This window comes from Triticum aestivum, chromosome 6D, assembly GCF_018294505.1.
Source record: "Triticum aestivum cultivar Chinese Spring chromosome 6D, IWGSC CS RefSeq v2.1, whole genome shotgun sequence".
Classification (NCBI taxonomy): domain Eukaryota; kingdom Viridiplantae; phylum Streptophyta; class Magnoliopsida; order Poales; family Poaceae; genus Triticum; species Triticum aestivum.
Window position 1 is genome coordinate 59,849,937 of NC_057811.1, and position 18,275 is coordinate 59,868,211.

Here is an 18,275-nt window from a genome sequence, read left to right on the forward strand (position 1 = left end):
CTCTTACCAATTTACCACTATCGTTTTGGGGTTATGCATTAGAGACAGCTACATTCACGTTAAATAGGGCACCATCGAAATCCGTTGAAACGACGCCTTATGAACTGTGGTTTGGCAAGAAACCAAAGTTGTCGTTTCTTAAAATTTTGGAGTTGCGATGCTTATGTGAAAAAGTTTCATCCTGATAAGCTCAAGACCCAAATCGGAGAAATGTGTCTTCATAGGATACCCAAAGGAGACAGTTGGGTACACCTTCTATCACAGATCCGAAGGCAAGACATTTGTTGCTAAGAATGGATCCTTTCAAGAGAAGAAGTTTCTCTCGAAAGATGTGAGTGGGAGGAAAGTAGAACTTGATGAGGTAACTGTACCTGCTCCCTTATTGGAAAGTAGTTCACCACAGAAATCTATTCCTGTGACTCCTACACCAATTAGTGAGGAAGTTAATGATGATGATCATGTAACTTCAGATCAAGTTACTACCAAACCTCGTAGGTAAAGCAGAGTAAGATCCGCACCGGAGTGGTACAGTAATCCTCTTCTGGAGGTTATGTTACTAGACCATGTCGAACCTACGAACTATGAGGAAGCGATGATGAGCCCAGATTCCGCAAAATGGCTTGAGGCCATGAAATCTGAGATGAGATCCATGTATAAGAACAAAGTATGGACTTTGATTGACTTGCCCAATGATCGGCGAGTCATTGAGAATAAATGGATCTTCAAGAGGAAGACGGATGTTGATAGTAGTGTCACTATCTACAAAGCTAGAATTGTCGCAAAAGGTTTTCGACAAGTTCAAGATGTTGACTACGATGAGAGTTTCTCACTCGTATCTATGCTTAAGTCTGTCCGAATCATGTTAGCAATTGCCGCATTTTATGAAATATGGCAAATGGATAAACAAAATTGCATTCCTTAATGGATTTATTAAAGAAGAGTTGTATATAATGCAACCAGGAGGTTTTGTCAATCCTAAAGGTGCTAACAAAATATGCAAGCTCCAGCGATCCATCTATGGACTGGTGCAAGCATCTCGGAGTTGGAATATACACTTTGATAAGTTGATCAAAGGATATAGTTTTATACAGACTTGCGGTGAAGCCTGTATTTACAAGAAAGTGAGTGGGAGCACTACAGCATTTCTGATAAGTATATGTGAATGACATATTGTTGATCGGAAATAATGTAGAATTATTCTGTAAAGCATAAAGGAGTGTTTTGAAATGAGTTTTTCAAAGAAAGACCTCGGTGAAGCTGCTTACATATTGAGCATCAAGATCTATAGAGATAGATGAAGACGCTTGATAAGTTTTTCAATGAGTACATACCTTAACAAGATTTTGAAATAGTTCAAAATAGAACAGTCAAAGAAAGAGTTCTTGCCTGTGTTACAAGGTGTGAAATTGAGTAAAGACTCAAAGCCCGACCACGGCAAAAGATAGAAAGAGAATGAAAGTCATTCCCTATGCCTTGGCCATAGGTTCTATAAAGTATGCCATGTTGTGTACCAGATCTATTGTATACACTACACTGATTTTGGCAAGGGAGTACAATAGTGATCTAGGAGTAGATCACTGGACAGCGGTCAAAATTATCCTTAGTGGAATAAGGATATGTTTCTCGATTATGGAAGTGACAAAAGGTTCGTCGTAAAGTGTTACGTCGATGCAAGTTTTGACACTAAATCTAGATGACTCTAAGTCTCGGTCTAGATACATATTGAAAGTGGGAGCAATTAGCTAGAGTAGCTCCGTGCAGAGCATTGTAGACATAGAAATTTGCAAAATACTTACGGATCTGAATATGACAGACCCGTTGACTAAAATTATCTCACAATCAAAACATGATCACACCTTAGTACTCTTTGGGTGTTAATCACATAGCGATGTGAACTAGATTATTGACTCTAGTAAACCCTTTGAGTGTTGGTCACATAGAGATGTGAACTATGGGTGTTAATCACATGGTGATGTGAATTATTGATGTTAAATCACATAGCGATTAACTAGATTATTGACTCTAGTGCAAGTGGGAGACTGAAGGAAATATGCCCTAGAGGCAATAATAAAGTATTATATATATTTCCTTATATCATGATAAATGTTTATTATTCATGCTAGAATTGTATTAACCGGAAACATAATACATGTGTGAATACATAGACAAACAGAGTGTCACTAGTATGCCTCTGCTTAACTAGCTCGTTAATCAAAGATGGTTATGTTTCCTAGCCATAGACATGAGTTGTCATTTGATTAACGGGATCACCTCATTAGGAGAATGACGTGATTGACATGACCCATTACGTTAGCTTAGCACCCGATCGTTTAGTATGTTGCTATTGCTTTCTTCATGACTTATACATGTTCCTATGACTATGAGATTATGCAACTCCCGTTTACCGGAGGAACACTTTGTGTGCTACCAAACGTCACAACGTAACTGGGTGATTATAAAGGTGGTCTACAGGTGTCTCCAAAGGTACTTGTTGGGTTGGCGTATTTCGAGATTAGGATTTGTCACTCCGATTGTCGGAGAGGTATCTCTGGGCCCACTCGGTAATGCACATCACTATAAGCCTTGCAAGCATTGTGACTAATGAGTTAGTTACGGGATGATGTATTATGGAACGAGTAAAGAGACTTGCCGGTAACGAGATTGAATTAGGTATCGAGATACCGACGATCGAATCTCGGGCAAGTAACATACCGATGACAAAGGGAACAACGTATGTTGTTATGCGGTCTGACCGATAAAGATCTTCGTAGAATATGTGGGAGCCAATATGGGCATCCAGGTCCCGCTATTGGTTATTGACCGGAGAGGTGTCTCGGTCATGTCTACATAGTTCTCGAACCCAAAGGGTCCGCACGCTTAAAGTTACGATGACAGTTTTATTATGAGTTTATGTATGTTGATGTACCGAAGGAGTTCGGAGTCCCGGATAAGATCGGGGACATGACAAGGAGTCTCGAAATGGTCGAGACGTAAAGATCGATATATTGGACGACTATATTCGGACTTCGGAAAGGTTCCGAATGATTCGGGTATTTTTCGGAGTACCGGAGAGTTACGGGAATACGTATTGGGCCTTATTGGGCCATACGGGAAAGAAGGAAAAGGGCCTCAAGGGCGGCCGCACCCCTCCCCTTGGTCTGGTCCGAATTGGACTAGGGAAGTGGGGCGCCCCCTTCCTTCCTTCTCTTTTTCCCTTCCTCTTTTCCTATTCCATATGGGAGGTGGAATCCTACTAGGACTAGGGAGTCCTAGTAGGACTCCACACATGGTGCGCCCCCTCCTAGGGCCGGCCTCCTCCTCCCTTGCTCCTTTATATACGGGGGCAGAGGGCACCCCATGGACACACTTGATATACGATATTTTAGCCGTGTGCGGTGCCCCCTCCACCAGATTACACCTCGATAATACCGTCGCGGAGCTTAGGCGAAGCCCTACGTCGGTGGAACATCATCATCGTCACCACGCCGTCGTGCTGACGAAACTCTCCCTCAACACTCGGCTGGATCGGAGTTCGAGGGACGTCATCGAGCTGAACGTGTGTAGAACTTCGGAGGTGCCGTGCTTCGGTACTTGATCGGTCGGATCGTGAAGACGTACGACTACATCAACCGCGTTGTGATAACGCTTCCGCTGTCGGTCTACGAGGGTACGTGGACAACACTCTCCCCTCTCGTTGCTATGCATCACCATGATCTTGCGTGTGCGTAGGAAATTTTTGAAATTACTACATTCCCCAACACAGAACGTGACGCCTGACTAGCTGGAGGATTCACAGTCCTCAAGTGTAATAAGTCTTCAGATCACTCGGACAGAAAGACTTCAGTGATGCCTAACACTCTTTGGCTCTGGGTGTTTTGGGCTTTGTCCTTGCAAGGATCTCTCTCTCAAATGCTTCGGAGGTGGGTTGCTCTCAAACGACAAAAGTCGTGCACTAACTCTGAGCAACCACCAATTTATGGTGTAGGGGGTGGGCTATTTATAGCCAGGAGGCAACCCGACCTGATTTGTCCGAAATGACCCTGGGTCACTAAGGACCTGACACGTGTCAACGGTCAGATTTCAAACACACGCGACAGCTTGACTTGGGCTACAAGTAAAGCTGACTCATCCAACTCTGATAAGATTTGCTCTCATTGTCTTCGCTCGAAGACATAGGATTTGGTTGAGCATCACATCAGTCACTCTGACTTTGTTCACTTGGACCCCACTTAACAGTACGGTGGTTCCTATGACTCAACAAAGAAGAAAAGGAAACTATGAAACAACTATGTCTTCGCACTCCATAGTCTTCACGTGAATGTTGTAACACCCCGCATGTAACTTTCCATATTTGTAACTCCGACTCTTGCCATTTTCGGCTTTATGTTATGATATTCCCTCCGTGGTCGGGTTTTGTCTTTCGTTTTGCATTTTGTTCATGTCATGCATTTCATATCATGTCATCATGTGCATTGCATTTGCATACGTGTTCGTCTAATGCATCCGAGCATTTTCCCCGTTGTCCGTTTTGCAATCCGGCGCTCCCATCTCCTCCGGTGCACCCCTCTTGTTTTCTTTCGTGAGCGGGTGTCAAACTTTCTCGGAATGGACCGAGGCTTGTCAAGTGGCCTTGTTATACCACCGGTAGACCACCGGTCAAGTTTTGTTCCATTTGGAGGTCGTTTGGTACTCCAACGGTTAACCGAGCATCCGAAAAGTCCATTTGTGTGTTGCAACAAAACCCCCTCAAAAACCAGCCCAAAACCCACCAAACTCTCTTCCATGCTGTAGGTCGTTCGATCACGATCGTGTGGGCGAAAACCGCACCTCATTTGGACTCTCCTAGCTTCCTATACCTATTTATATGTGACCCTCCCGAAAAACGAACGCAGACGAAACCCTAGAAAATTTCCTCTCCGCGGCCGGACGCGTCCACTCCGCGCTGGACGCAAACCCGCCGCCGCTCTCGCCCACTCACAGGCCGCCACGTCAGCAGCCCGCCGCCACCGCCGCCGAAGCCCGCCGAGCCCAGCGCGGGCCCGCGGGGCCCTTTCGCCGCCTCCGCCGCTCCCGCGCCAGCACCGCCGCCGCCCGGGCGCCGCCCCTCTTCTCCGCCGCCGCCGCGCCGTCGCCGGCCCCGCCCGCCGCCTCCTCCCTCCGCCGGAGACCGCGCCGGCCTCCTCTCCTTCCTCTCCCGTCGCCGGCGCCGCCTCCTCCTCCGAGCTCGGCCGCGTCCCAGCCGGATCGATCGGAGACGAGGTGGTTGACTTTTCCCGAACCCTAGTAATTTCCAAGTCCTGAATTCTACAGCATGTGCACCTGTTCATAGATCCATAACTCACTGTGCATAGCTCCGTTTCACGCGTGTAATATGTCAAATTGTTCGTCTCGTGATGCTCTACATTTTGTCAATTGCACCATGTTCATTAGAGGCCATCTTAATGCACAAATCTCTGTTGCAAGAGGGCTAGTTGCTTTTATCTGCTGGTTCTTAGCAGAACTTGGAGATTTGTCATTTTTGTATCATTTAATCTGTGCATCTTATGGGCATGAGCTCTACATGTGTTTTGTTGTATGCCATGGAATCTTTCCAGTGGTGCATGCCATGTATTTTTGTCATCTTTGTGGTGAGTAGCACAAGCATGCAAACTAGGCTCCGTATGTTTCTGATTTCAGAGACTTAGTGATTTCTCCGTCTTTGTGTGCTGTTATTTTGTTGCCATGTAAACTTGATGCTACAGAGAGATCCATGCATATTTTGGAGATGTTCAGTAAGGATGTTTTGTAGATATTGTTGTAATTGATCCATTCCTGCCCTTGTTTGCAATTATGGAGTGCCATAGCATGACTCAATCTTGCTCTACTTTTGCTATAAAATATTTCTGGCAGATTGTTACGTGTTATTCAATTTTGCCAAGCTTATTGTAGTTGATCCATACATGCTATGCTTTTGTTCTTGCCATGGTTAGCTTCATAAACATGCCATCTTACTGTAGGTATGCTAGTTTTGTCATGCATTGCCTTGTGGTGAGTGCATCAAGCTCACCAACATGCCTTCATATTATTATTTCTGCCATGCTCTGTTTTCTGCCAAGTCTGAAACCTGATAACGAAACTTGCTATGTTTACATGGTTGCCATCATATCTTCTGTTCCTTTTTGGCTTATGGTCAGTAAGGGACTTTTGTCATATGCATTTAGTAGAATACTGCCATGCCTTGTTTTTCATGTTAAGTTCCTGTAGCATGTTGGTTCATGCTCTGAACATTGCTACCTGATGCTGTTTTCTGCCATGTCCAGTAATTTCACCAAGTCTGTGAACCTGTTATCTTTTGCACTTTTGCCATGCTTGTTTGAGCTTGTTATGTTGTGATCTAGCCGTAGCTCAGTGTTCATCTTTTGTCAAGCATCTCCTGTAGATTACTTCCATATGCTTTGTTGCTATGTTGGAGTGCTGTAGCATTGTTACTTGTTGCATTTTAAGTGCTATCATGCTGTTAATCGCAGATTCGTGTCATTCTTGTTTTGCTTGCCATTTGCAAACCGTGCATCCGTTTCCGGTGATCTTTATATCGATTTCGACCGAAATCATCTCATCTTTCCAGTGGCATGCTTGGTTTGCCAAGTTACTGCCTTGTTCATCATTTTCCTTCCGGAGCACGCATATGCATCGCATATCATATCTTGCATATCATTCATGTTTTGCATCATGTTGCTTGTGCATTTCTCGTGGTTGATTGTGGTTCCGTTTGTTTGTGTTCTTGTCTTGGGTAGAGCCGGGAGACGAGTTCGTGAACGAGGAACCTGTTGAGTACGCTTACGAGGATCAAGCTTTCGACAACTCTGAGAACCTTGCAGGCAAGATGACCACCCCTCGAAATCACTTCTATCTTTGCTTTGCTAGTTGTTCGCTCTATTGCCATGCTACGCTACCTATCACTTGCTATATCATGTCTCCCATATTGCCATGTCAGCCTCTAACCATCCTTTCCTAGCAAACCGTTGTTTGGCTAAGTTACCGCTTTTGCTCAGCCCTTCTTATAGCGTTGCTAGTTGCAGGTGAAGTTGAAGTTTGTTCCATGTTGGAACATGGATATGTTGGGATATCACAATATCTCTTATTTAATTAATGCATCTATATATATTTGGTAAAGGGTGGAAGGCTCGGCCTTATGCCTGGTGTTTTGTTCCACTCTTGCCGCCCTAGTTTCTGTCATACCGGGATTATGTTCCTTGAGTTTGTGTTCCTTACGCGGTTGGGTGATTTATGGGACCCCCTTGACAGTTCGCCTTGAATAAAACTCCTCCAGCAAGGCCCAACCTTGGTTTTACCATTTGCCACCTAAGCCTTTTCCCCCGGGTTTTCGCGAGCCCGAGGGTCATCTTTATTTTAACCCCCGGGCCAGTGTTCCTCTGAGTGCTGGTCCAAACTAGAGCACCTGTGGGACCGCCCCTTGGGAAACTCGAGGTATGGTTTTACCTGTACGCTTGCTCATCCGGTGTGCCCTGAGAACGAGATATGTGCAGCTCCTATCGGGATTTGTCGGCACATTCGGGCGGCTTTGCTGGTCTTGTTTTACCATTGTCGAAATGTCTTGTAAACCGGGATTCCGAGACTGATCGGGTCTTTCCGGGAGAAGGTTTATCCTTCGTTGACCGTGAGAGCTTATGATGGGCTAAGTTGGGACACCCCTGCAGGGTATTATCTTTCGAAAGCCGTGCCCGCGGTTATGAGGCAGATGGGAATTTGTTAATGTCCGGTTGTAGAGAGCCTGTCACTTGACCCAATTAAAATACATCAACTGCGTGTGTAGCCGTGATGGTCTCTTCTCGGCGGAGTCCGGGAAGTGAACACGGTCTGAGTTATGAATGACGTAAGTAGGAGTTCAGGATCACTTCTTGGTCATTGCTAGATGACGACCGTTCCGTTGCTTCTCTTCTCGCTCTCTTTTGCGTATGTTAGCCACCATATATGCTTATTGCCGCTGCAGCTCCACCTCATTACACCATCCTTTCCTATAAGCTTAAATAGTCTTGATCTCGCGGGTGTGAGATTGCTGAGTCCTCGTGACTCACAGATTCTACCAAAACAGTTGCAGGTGCCGACGATGCCAGTGCAGATGATGGGGTCGATCTCAAGTGGGAGTTCGACGAGGAACGTGGTCGTTACTATGTGTCTTTTCCTGATGATCAGTAGTGGAGCCCAGTTGGGACGATCGGGGATCTAGCATTTGGGGTTGTCTTATTTTCATTTGGATCTTGACCGTAGTCGGTCTATGTGTGTATTTTGGATGATGTATGAATTATATTTATGTATTGTGTGAAGTGGCGATTGTAAGCCAACTCTTTATCCCATTCTTGTTCATTACATGGGATTGTGTGAAGATGACCCTTCTTGCGACAAAACCACTATGCGGTTATGCCTCTAAGTCGTGCCTCGACACGTGGGAGATATAGCCGCATCGTGGGCGTTACAAGTTGGTAATCAGAGCCATCCCCGACTTAGGAGCCCCCTGCTTGATCGAATCGCTGGCGTTGTTGAGTCTAGAACAAAAATGTTTTGAGTCTTAGGATTATATATATCGGAGAGTAGGATTCTTTTTACTCCTCAGTCCCTTCGTCGCTCTGGTGAGGTCTCCTGACGTAGAAGTTTTGACTATTCTCTCCTCAAATTTCACTAAAAAAATTTTAGGATCACGCGGGTATCTTGGAATCGTTCCGATGGTTTTGTGACGAGAACATTGTTCTTGGTGCCTCCTGACATTTAGGGGTTGTGGCAGTGTCCCGGGGAGTTGAGCTCCGAGGTGTTGTCGTCACAATTTTATCGTTGCAGTTCTGGAATACCTGAGTTTCGCCGACATCGAAATCTCTTTTATGCAGTTGTTGGTGAGATCACCTCGACGCCACCCAGTACTGGGGCGGGAGTTCGGGAGTATTGCCATAACTTGTATAACGGATGTTTTTCGAAGGTTGAGGTAAACGATTTCCGAAGGTTTCTTGGTTATGTGTTGACGGATGGATACAGCTGGATCTAGGGATTGCTAGTTTGGGTGATATATTTTGTGTCCCCTGTATCCCCAACACCAGATTGCATAACCAGAAAGTTTCGGGAGTTTATAAGTGGGAATTCAAGTAGCCTTAGGATATCTTTCCGACAGACGCATGATATGAGATTGGGGTTCGACGTCTAGTGGTCCGCCTGTACACGGTTGGTTTTACAGTGGTCTCGTAGTGTCTTAAAGAGTCCTTGGCTATGCCGACTCGGGGACGCTTCGTATGTCATGTGCACAGCCTTGTACATGATGGTGCTGTACGATTGAGCCCGTGTGGGCCCCACCACGAAAACTTCGGACGAAATCTCTATCATATGTTTGTTCCGGCTTATTCTGCAAGCCAATACTTTGTTTTGTTTTGAATTGTGGTATTCGAGTTGCTTCGAAGTCATATGTTGATTCCATATCTTTTTCAAGTGGCTTCTCAACTTAATGGAAGTGTGATGATTTACTACGGAATTCATTCGTTCATCCTCGTTCGAATGTTTATTGTGAAGACTATATGTTGCAATTTCTATCCGTTGATTCTACTTGTCTATTTGTCTATCAAGATGCTAACGGATGTCACCCTCTTCAGGATGGCTCCGCCAACGCGTCAGAATCCGGATCGCAATGAAGGGAGTCAAGCGAACCCTCCGCCACCACCTCCGCCTCCGGAGGCATGGCAAGCTATCATGGCAGCCACCAACGCCAATGCTCAGATGATTCTGCAACTCTTGCAAGAACGCACCCAAGGGCAAGGCAATCAAGGCAATCAAGGTCAAGGCAACAATCAGCCTCACTTCGCTACACTCAACCAGTTTCTCGCAAATCAGCCCAAGTCTTTCAGCTACTGTGCCGAGGCCACGGATGCCGATGATTGGCTCGTGGACATCAACAAGCATTTTGAATGTAGCAATGTCAGGCCTGAGGACTATGTCAAGTTCGCTTCTTTTCAGCTCAAGGACCAAGCTGCTGATTGGTTTCAGCAATACAAAGATTCCAGAGGAGGTCGTGTGATCACTTGGACTGACTTCTGTCGGGACTTCAAAGCGCACCACATTCCACAAAGTGTTGTTGAGAGCAAGCATGAGGAGTTCCGCAATCTCAAGCAAGGCAACATGTCCGTGTATCAATACAACATCCAGTTTCAGAAACTTGCTCGCTTCGCTAAACAAGACGTTCCTAATGAAAAGAGCATGATCTATCACTTCAGAGGTGGCCTTAGAGAGGATCTGCAGTTAGCTCTCGTTCTTGTTGAGCCTACTCAGTTTGATCAATTCTATAACATGGCACTGAAACAAGAGGCTGCTCAGCTCAAGTGTGAGGCTTCTAAGAAGAGAGTCAGGGACGCAGTCCAGTCTTCTTCTTCCTCACTTGTGGCAGCTAAGCAACAGAAGTTTTGGTTGCCTCCTCCTCCTCCGTTTCATCAGCCTTACCAGCAGAAGAACAAAGGTGGCCATGGTTCTTCCCACTCTTTCAACTCTGGCTATCAGAACAAGTCTCAGAATCAAGCTCCAAAGTCCAATGCTCCTTATCACCGTCCACTCTCAGAGGTGACTTGCAACAAGTGTCAGCAGAAAGGTCACTATGCTAACAAGTGCTTCAACCAAAGGCGCCTTCCGCCTCCTCCTCCTGTCAGATCTTCCAGCAATGCAGTGGTCAAGCATAATCCAAAGTCTGCAAAGGTGAACATGATGAATGCAGCTCAAGCGGAGGAATCTACTGATGTGATAATGGGTAATCTTCCTGTTAATGATATTCCTGCAAAAGTTCTTTTTGATACTGGTGCATCGCTTTGTTTCATGTCAAGACCGTTTTTTGCCAAGCATGAATTCTCTTGGTCTTATCTGGATAAACCATTGGGTGTTGTTTCTTCGGGGAAGTCAATGCGAGCCAACTCGATAGTTCCGGATGTTTCCATCAAGATGGGAAACTATAAATTTCTGTCTTCTCCAGTCGTTCTTGGTGACTCGGATATTGATCTAATTCTTGGGATGGACTGGCTTTCTAAGCACAAGGCTCAACTTGATTGTGCTGCTAGGGAAATTCAATTGACACACTCTTCTGAGGATGTGATTATTTATGCCGCTCGTGATGAAACCATTCAGTTATTTTCTCTCAATGAGAACGGCAAATTGAATGCCATCTCTCAAATTCCAGTCGTTTATGTGTATCAAGATGTCTTTCCAGAAGAGCTTCCGGGTATGCCTCCTCACCGGCCAGTTGAGTTCGTTATCGAACTAGAGCCTGGCACTGAACCCGTTTGCAAGCGTCCATACAAGCTTGGACCCAATGAGCTGAAGGAACTGAAGAAACAGCTCGATGAACAAGAGCGTCTGGGTTTGGTCAGACCGAGTTCTTCTCCATGGGGTTGTGGTGTTCTTTTTGTCAAGAAGAAGGATGTCACGGACCGACTTTGTGTCAACTACCGTCCATTGAACAAGAAGACAATCAAGAACAAGTATCCACTTCCTAACATCAATGAGCTATTCGAGCAACTCAAAGGTGCTAAAGTATTCTCCAAGCTTGACTTTCGTATGGGTTATCATCAGATTCGCATTCGTGAAGAAGATATTCCGAAGACAGCATTCAGAACAAGTTTTGGTTCTTATGAATATACTGTCGTGTCTTTCGGCCTTGTCAATGCTCCTCCAGTATTCTCTCGGATGATGAATTTCATATTCAACCCCTATACCAATGAATTCGTCCTGGTGTATCTCGATGATATCTTGGTCTTCTCCAAGAATAAGAAGGACCATGCCAAACATTTGCGATTGGTGCTCGACAAGCTCAGAGAGTATCAATTCTATGCGAAGTTCTCCAAATGTGAGTTTTGGCTCGATGAAGTTCTTTTCCTTGGTCACATCATCTCTGCCAAGGGCATCGCTGTTAACCCCGAGAAGGTGTCCGCAATTGTGAATTGGGAACCTCCTCAGAATGTTAAGCAGCTCCGCAGTTTTCTCGGGCTTGCAAGCTATTGCTGAAGATTCGTTGAGAATTTCTCCAAGATTGCAAAGCCTCTTTACAACCTCCTCCAGAAGCATGTGAAGTATGTCTGGTCTCCTGAGTGTGACGTTGCTTTCAACACTCTCAAAGAGAAACTAGTCACAGCTCCTGTCTTAACTCCTCCTGATGAATCCAAGCCATTTGAAGTTTTCTGTGATGCTTCTCTCCAAGGTCTCGGTGCTGTGTTAATGCAAGAGAAGAAAGTTGTGGCTTATACCTCTCGTCAGTTGAAGCCCAACGAGAAGAACGACCCCACTCACGATCTTGAGTTCACTACAACAAAATTGAGATACTGTGACGAAAATCCTCATGACGATGGTGGACGACGTCATCGAAATGCCTATTGTGTGACGTTTCCATAGGTGGCATCACCGATTACCGCAAATTGGTGACGATAAACGTCACTGCGTTGCCTTGGACCTTGAGCACACTTGGCTGCCAAATTTTGTGACGTTTTGATATTTTGCATGACGAACTTTCTAGAGTCACCGAATACTACAAACATGTGACGATTGTTTTTTGTCATGTAACGTCTAGCAATGGGACCCATCATAGTTTTTCAAAAGGCTACTAAGCGGCGGTGCCACTGCGGGGAGAGACAGGACGGTGATAGGCGAGGCAGGACACAAACCAGTTCCGACTAGTTGTTGACAATTTCATGTATGTTTCTCCACTCCCATGTACCCACCTCACGTGGATCCATTCGGCCACTGTATTGCATGACCCGGTACAACACCGTCGCATAGGACCGGCTGCCACGTCGCATCTCCGTTTCTCTCGCTTAGATCCGCTTTCCTCTATAGGCATCACATTTGCTCGTCGGCGACCGGGACAATGTTACTCGTGACCAACTGGCCACCATGTACAACCTTCAACACATTTATTTACAGTTCTCCAAAAATTCCTAAGAAAATATGACATCACAATGTTTATGTAAAATTTACATTTTAAATAATCATTTACTATTTTTTCGAATTAAATGAATTGCATGATATTAAAGTGGAAATCAAATTCTGAAAACCATCCACTCACAAAAATATATATTCCCTCCACCCAAATACACTATTCCCTCCACTTCTCTAATTCCCCCCGTATCCATTATATGTCCCCACCCGTCAAAGACCCAGCCAAATTCCCTCCCTTCTAATTCACCCGCGGCGGGACACCGCTAAAAGCCACAACCCACCCCGCATTTTCTTCATAGATAGATTCATCTGGCTCTCTTCTTCCCCAGATTGCAGCGACCGGCGATGGTACTTTGGGGGAGGTCGCCCTGCGCCCAGGCCGTGCTCGGGCCTCGGATCCAGCGCAACAACTTGCCCCGCGAGCACCCCCTCTTCTCCCAGATTGCAGCGACCGGCGACGGCAGATTGGAGCAGGCCGCCCCACCGGCCGAGATGGGATCCACCGCACCGACCCTACCTGTGAGAACCCGACCCTCTTGTCTCCCCAATTGAAGCGACCAACGACGACTCTCTAGGTAATTTCCTCATTCTGCCCTCCCCATCCTGCCAGACCCTAATGTTCAAAGAACAGGGTTCATGCATAGCACTCCTCATCCCGGCCCATCTCGGTAATTAGGATTTTTCAAAGTTTGTAATCTGTAATGATTAGGGTTCATTATATTAAGTTCATACTGTACATTTGATCTGTTATTTAACTTAATTGTGGATGCACCATATTTTCATGGATTTTATTCAGGGCCGCACCAGAGAATTCAGAGTCCATGTAAATCAAAGTTAAGCCCTATGTGTGAAAAAGCAAATCATTTTTTTGCAGTCGCTGCAGTTTTTTGACAAAAGATTACACCGATTGACTACACAGGTTCAGAAAAGACCAGCAAATAGTAAGTGAGAGAGAGGGCAGATATAAAGCGTGAGAGGATTTGATGCATTGTGATTAGAGAGAGATACAGTGGTTGGGTTGGCAAAACATATGTTCATCAGTTCTTTACTTTAGTATCTAATGCTTAATTTAGAACTTTGATTAAAAACAATTTGGGGCCCTCCGGTTCTGGAGGCCCTGTTTGGCTTTGCAACAGTGAAAAATATGCGTAGAGCATTCACATATATAGCACGGTGCATTCTGCTTTTGCAACAGATCCTCAAAAGCATCATACAACAATGTCTTGGCCATCTCAATTTTTCTAGAAGTATATTACATAAGTACAGAGAAGCATCAATTCCAGGATTTAGTATAATGGAACACAAGATGGCTTATATTTAGTACAATGGTATTTTATTTGGATGTACAGTGCAACTGCCAGGCTTCACACATTGGTGGCATACAAGTCCTAAATTGTGTTTTTGTAAGATTCAGGTATCTACCAAAAGGCATCTTTTGTAGTTTAATTAAGTCGTACTTCTGATTTGGACTTGAAACTTCAGTTTTCAGATTGAAGGAGGCCACTGCATCGCCGATCTTGGATCCACCGCATCAACCTGACTCGAGCACCCGGCTCTCTTCTCTCCTACAATGGGCGGTGTCTCTCAGTGATTTACTCATCCTGCCCTCCTCATGTCGCCACCGCTTGATGTTCAGTGATTCGGGTTCATGCATACTACTCGGCATCCTGCTCTTCTATGTAATTTAGGATTTGCCACAACTTGCTATGGTAAAAAGCCTGAACCTCTTGCCAATTAACTTTTGAGATCCTATTGATAGATGTGTGTATAACTGCACTAGTGAACATGATTTTGCATTTGTTATAGCCTGCTATTGTAAAAAGGCCTGAACCTGAATATATGCTACTGCAGTACAGTTAGCCGTTGTGCAAAAGTTCAGTTAGCTATCATATGCATGGCCTTAGCTGAGAGATTTCTTTTGCAGCCATGTGCTAGTATGGCTACTCTCGCATACAAAAGGAAACTATATGTTGACCATCTGATTGTTGAACCCTGCTGTAATGACAAAAACTAGATCCTCTTGATCGTTGAATGGTGTCATAATCGTATGAACATAAACACATGAACTAAAGTATGCAAGTACAAGCAGGAAGCAGCACATCCTTGTATCCTTGCATCCTTGTATCTACATGTCCGAATAAACTAGCTTCTGGATGCAACTACTATATGTATGCTAAAACCTGAAACTTATGGTTCTACTGTCCCATAAATAGTACTTCAGTAGTGTTGAAGACTGAGCCTGCGCTTAATTTTGACTTGCTACAGAGATGTATAGCCCTGCACTAGTGTACTTTTCTCTCCAATACTAGATAAAAGAGAACTAAACTTAATCTTTTCCATGCCTCTCCTAATTGATTAGCTACCCATGATGTTAAGCATCTGAAGCCCACAAGCATTTCAGTACGCCTAGAACTTGATACAAGCAGATACATGGTAAACTTCAGTTTTTGACTATATTATGACATACTAAACTGGTTAAATCAATCTGCTCCTAATCTTGGATGAATATAGTAAATTTTATGGTTTTCTGAACTATGCCAGCAGCTATAGTAATCATATTTTTTGATGTTTTTATTCTGAACATTCTGATCTTGTTTTCATGGTTTGTTGTCTGCGTCTCCCTGACTGTGCCCCAGCTGCATCATGCATGTTGATTGCTTCACATGTTAGATCCTAATGAATGAAATCTTCATTTTCTATTTATATAATCTGACATGAATTGCTTGTTGGCAGTGCTGCCTGTTTACGTCTATTTTACGCAATCTAGTTCTTTTTGTCTACGACCAATGCGAAGCCAACTTTTAACAGGTAAGTCAATGTAATCAGTTACGTTACAAGTACTACATCCATATGCTTACCCATAGTGCAAGAAAGAGTAAATGCTTTTCATTAATTTCACTTTCACTATTACTGATATATAATATTAGTGCATCATGTGTTTGCATCCTAACTTATCTACTTTATTATATTCAGATGTAAGCTACAAAAAAGTACATTTGCACATATAAAATGGCTGCATCTTTTAAGGTCCATTTCCAAACATGTTTATGCAGAATTCATTTATCTAGTGTAGGCTGGTGGCCTTTTGGCAATTCATTCAGTTCACTCACTGTTTTCTTTTCCATCTTCAGCTAGTAAAATAATGCCACCAAGCGAGAGCATGTGAAGAGACGCATAGTAAGCAACACGAAGAATTGGAAGCTGTGAAGAAGAGCGGGCAAGAGAAGAATGAAGCATGGCAAAAGAAGCAACATGAGATGGATAACCTCATTGGTTTTCTCTTAAGGGCTCAAGCAAGTCAGCAAGCAACTCAACAGTCCTAGTCCAAACCAGAAGGTGCATGAAGACCATCCTTTTGTGATGGAAGTAGTTGTTGAATCATACATTGCAATCATCATGACAACACATGTTGTTTTTAGTTATATAAATATTGCTTTTCAACTTGACTATTGTTGTGTCAAACTCGTGAGTTGGTGTTATTTTGTACTGTCATTTTTGTTGAGAGGACAATTAGGCTGAGAGATTGAATATATAGTATGATTTGTCTTCCATTTTATTTTATGATGTGATTTGGATCTTAACTTTTTATATAATGTGATGTGAATTAAATACTTGCTGTGAGATGGCGTCATCTTCATCAATAATGAAAGTATCGACGCTAGCTGTGGGATATGGGATAGTTTGCTTAAGTGTTGATGTGGCATGAAGTCAGTGACATTGCTTCATCATTGAATATGGTACGATATGGCATATTTTCCCGCAACAAGTGACATTAATTGCCCGTCACAAAAATAACAAGTTGATGACGTTCTAGAGAACGTCATTGAAGGTCCCATTTTTGGTGGCATTATTTTGCGTGCGCCGTCACTAGGAGTAATCTGTGACGGGGATTCCGTGACGATCCTTGTGACGCCCATAAAACGTCACATAGGGGTAATTTGTGACGTTATTAGCTAGTCGATGACATTTTTTGTCTCGTCACACTAGGCCCGGTCTCTTGTAGTGGTTGGCGGCAGTTGTCCATGCATTAATAACGTGGAGACATCTCTTGTTGGGAAGACAAGTGGACATTTTCACCGATCACAAGAGTCTCAAGTATATCTTCACTCAGCCCAACCTCAACCTCAGGCAGACTCGATGGGTCGAAATGATTCAAGAGTACAATCCGAGTTTTGAATATACTCCAGGCAAGGCCAATGTCATTGCAGATGCTTTGAGCAGGAAGGCTTATTGCAACAGCTTAATTCTGAAGCCATTCCAACCGGATCTTTGTGAAGCTGTCCGCAAGCTGAATCTCCAAGTTGTTCCTCAAGGCTTTCTTGCCAACCTCATAAATCTCCTACTTTGGAAGATCAAATTCGTGAGGCACAACTCCTGGATACCATGGTGAAGAAGGTGAAGCGTGGTATCGACAAGGGTCTTTCCAAATACAAGTGTTATCGCATTGATGACAGAGACACTTTATTCTTTGAGGACCGGATTGTGGTTCCTAAAGGTGATCTAAGGAAAGTCATAATGAACGAGGTGCACAATTCTCTCCTGTCCATTCATCCTGGAAGTACAAAGATGTACCATGACCTCAAGCAGTCGTATTGGTGGACTCGAATGAAGCGAGAAATTGCTCAATTCGTGAATGAATGTCATGTCTGTCGAAGAGTGAAAGCAGAACACCAACGACCAGCTGGTCTCCTCCAACCTCTTGCTATCCCAGAATGGAAGTTTGATCATATCGAAATGGACTTCGTGACTGGTTTTCCAAAGTCCAAGTGCGGAAATGATGCTATCTTCGTTGTCATCGACAAGCTCTCTAAAGTGGCTCATTTCCTTCCAATCAAAGAATCCATCACAGCAGCTCAGTTGGCAGAGCTATACAACTCCAGAATTGTCTCCTTGCACGGCATTCCACAATTGATTTCTTCTGATCGTGGAAGCATCTTCACCTCTAAGTTCTGGGACTCCTTCCAGAAGGCCATGGGCACAAACATTCGCTTCAGCATAGCTTTCCATCCTCAAACTAGTGGCCAAGTCGAGCGAGTCAATCAAATTCTTGAAGATATGCTCAGGGCTTGTGTCATTTCCTTTGGCATGAAATGGGAAGATTGTCTTCCATATGCCGAATTCTCCTACAACAACAGCTTCCAAGCGAGTTCGGGCAAGGCCCCATTCGAGATTCTCTATGGCAGAAAGTGTCGTACTCCTCTCAATTGGTCAGAGACTGGTGAACGCCAACTTCTTGGCAATGACTTAATCACTGAAGCTGAAGAAATGTGTAAAGTCATCCGTGATAATCTCAAAGCCGCGCAATCGCGCCAGAAGAGTTACTATGATAG

At 44.3% G+C, this 18,275-nt stretch overlaps 1 long non-coding RNA gene across 3 annotated transcripts; it reads left to right on the top strand.

Annotated features, from left to right (window-relative positions):
• The first annotated feature begins 13,115 nt into the window (after nt 1–13,115).
• Nucleotides 13,116–16,475, top strand: LOC123143524 (uncharacterized). 3 transcript variants are annotated; one of them, XR_006470910.1, is made up of 4 exons: nt 13,116–13,520; nt 14,435–15,753; nt 15,919–15,972; nt 16,077–16,475. It is a non-coding gene; the product is annotated as an uncharacterized lncRNA (long non-coding RNA). The 3 variants fall into 3 exon arrangements; XR_006470909.1 differs by having other exon boundaries at nt 14,435–15,972; XR_006470911.1 differs by lacking the exon at nt 15,919–15,972.
• The last annotated feature ends 1,800 nt before the right edge of the window (nt 16,476–18,275 follow it).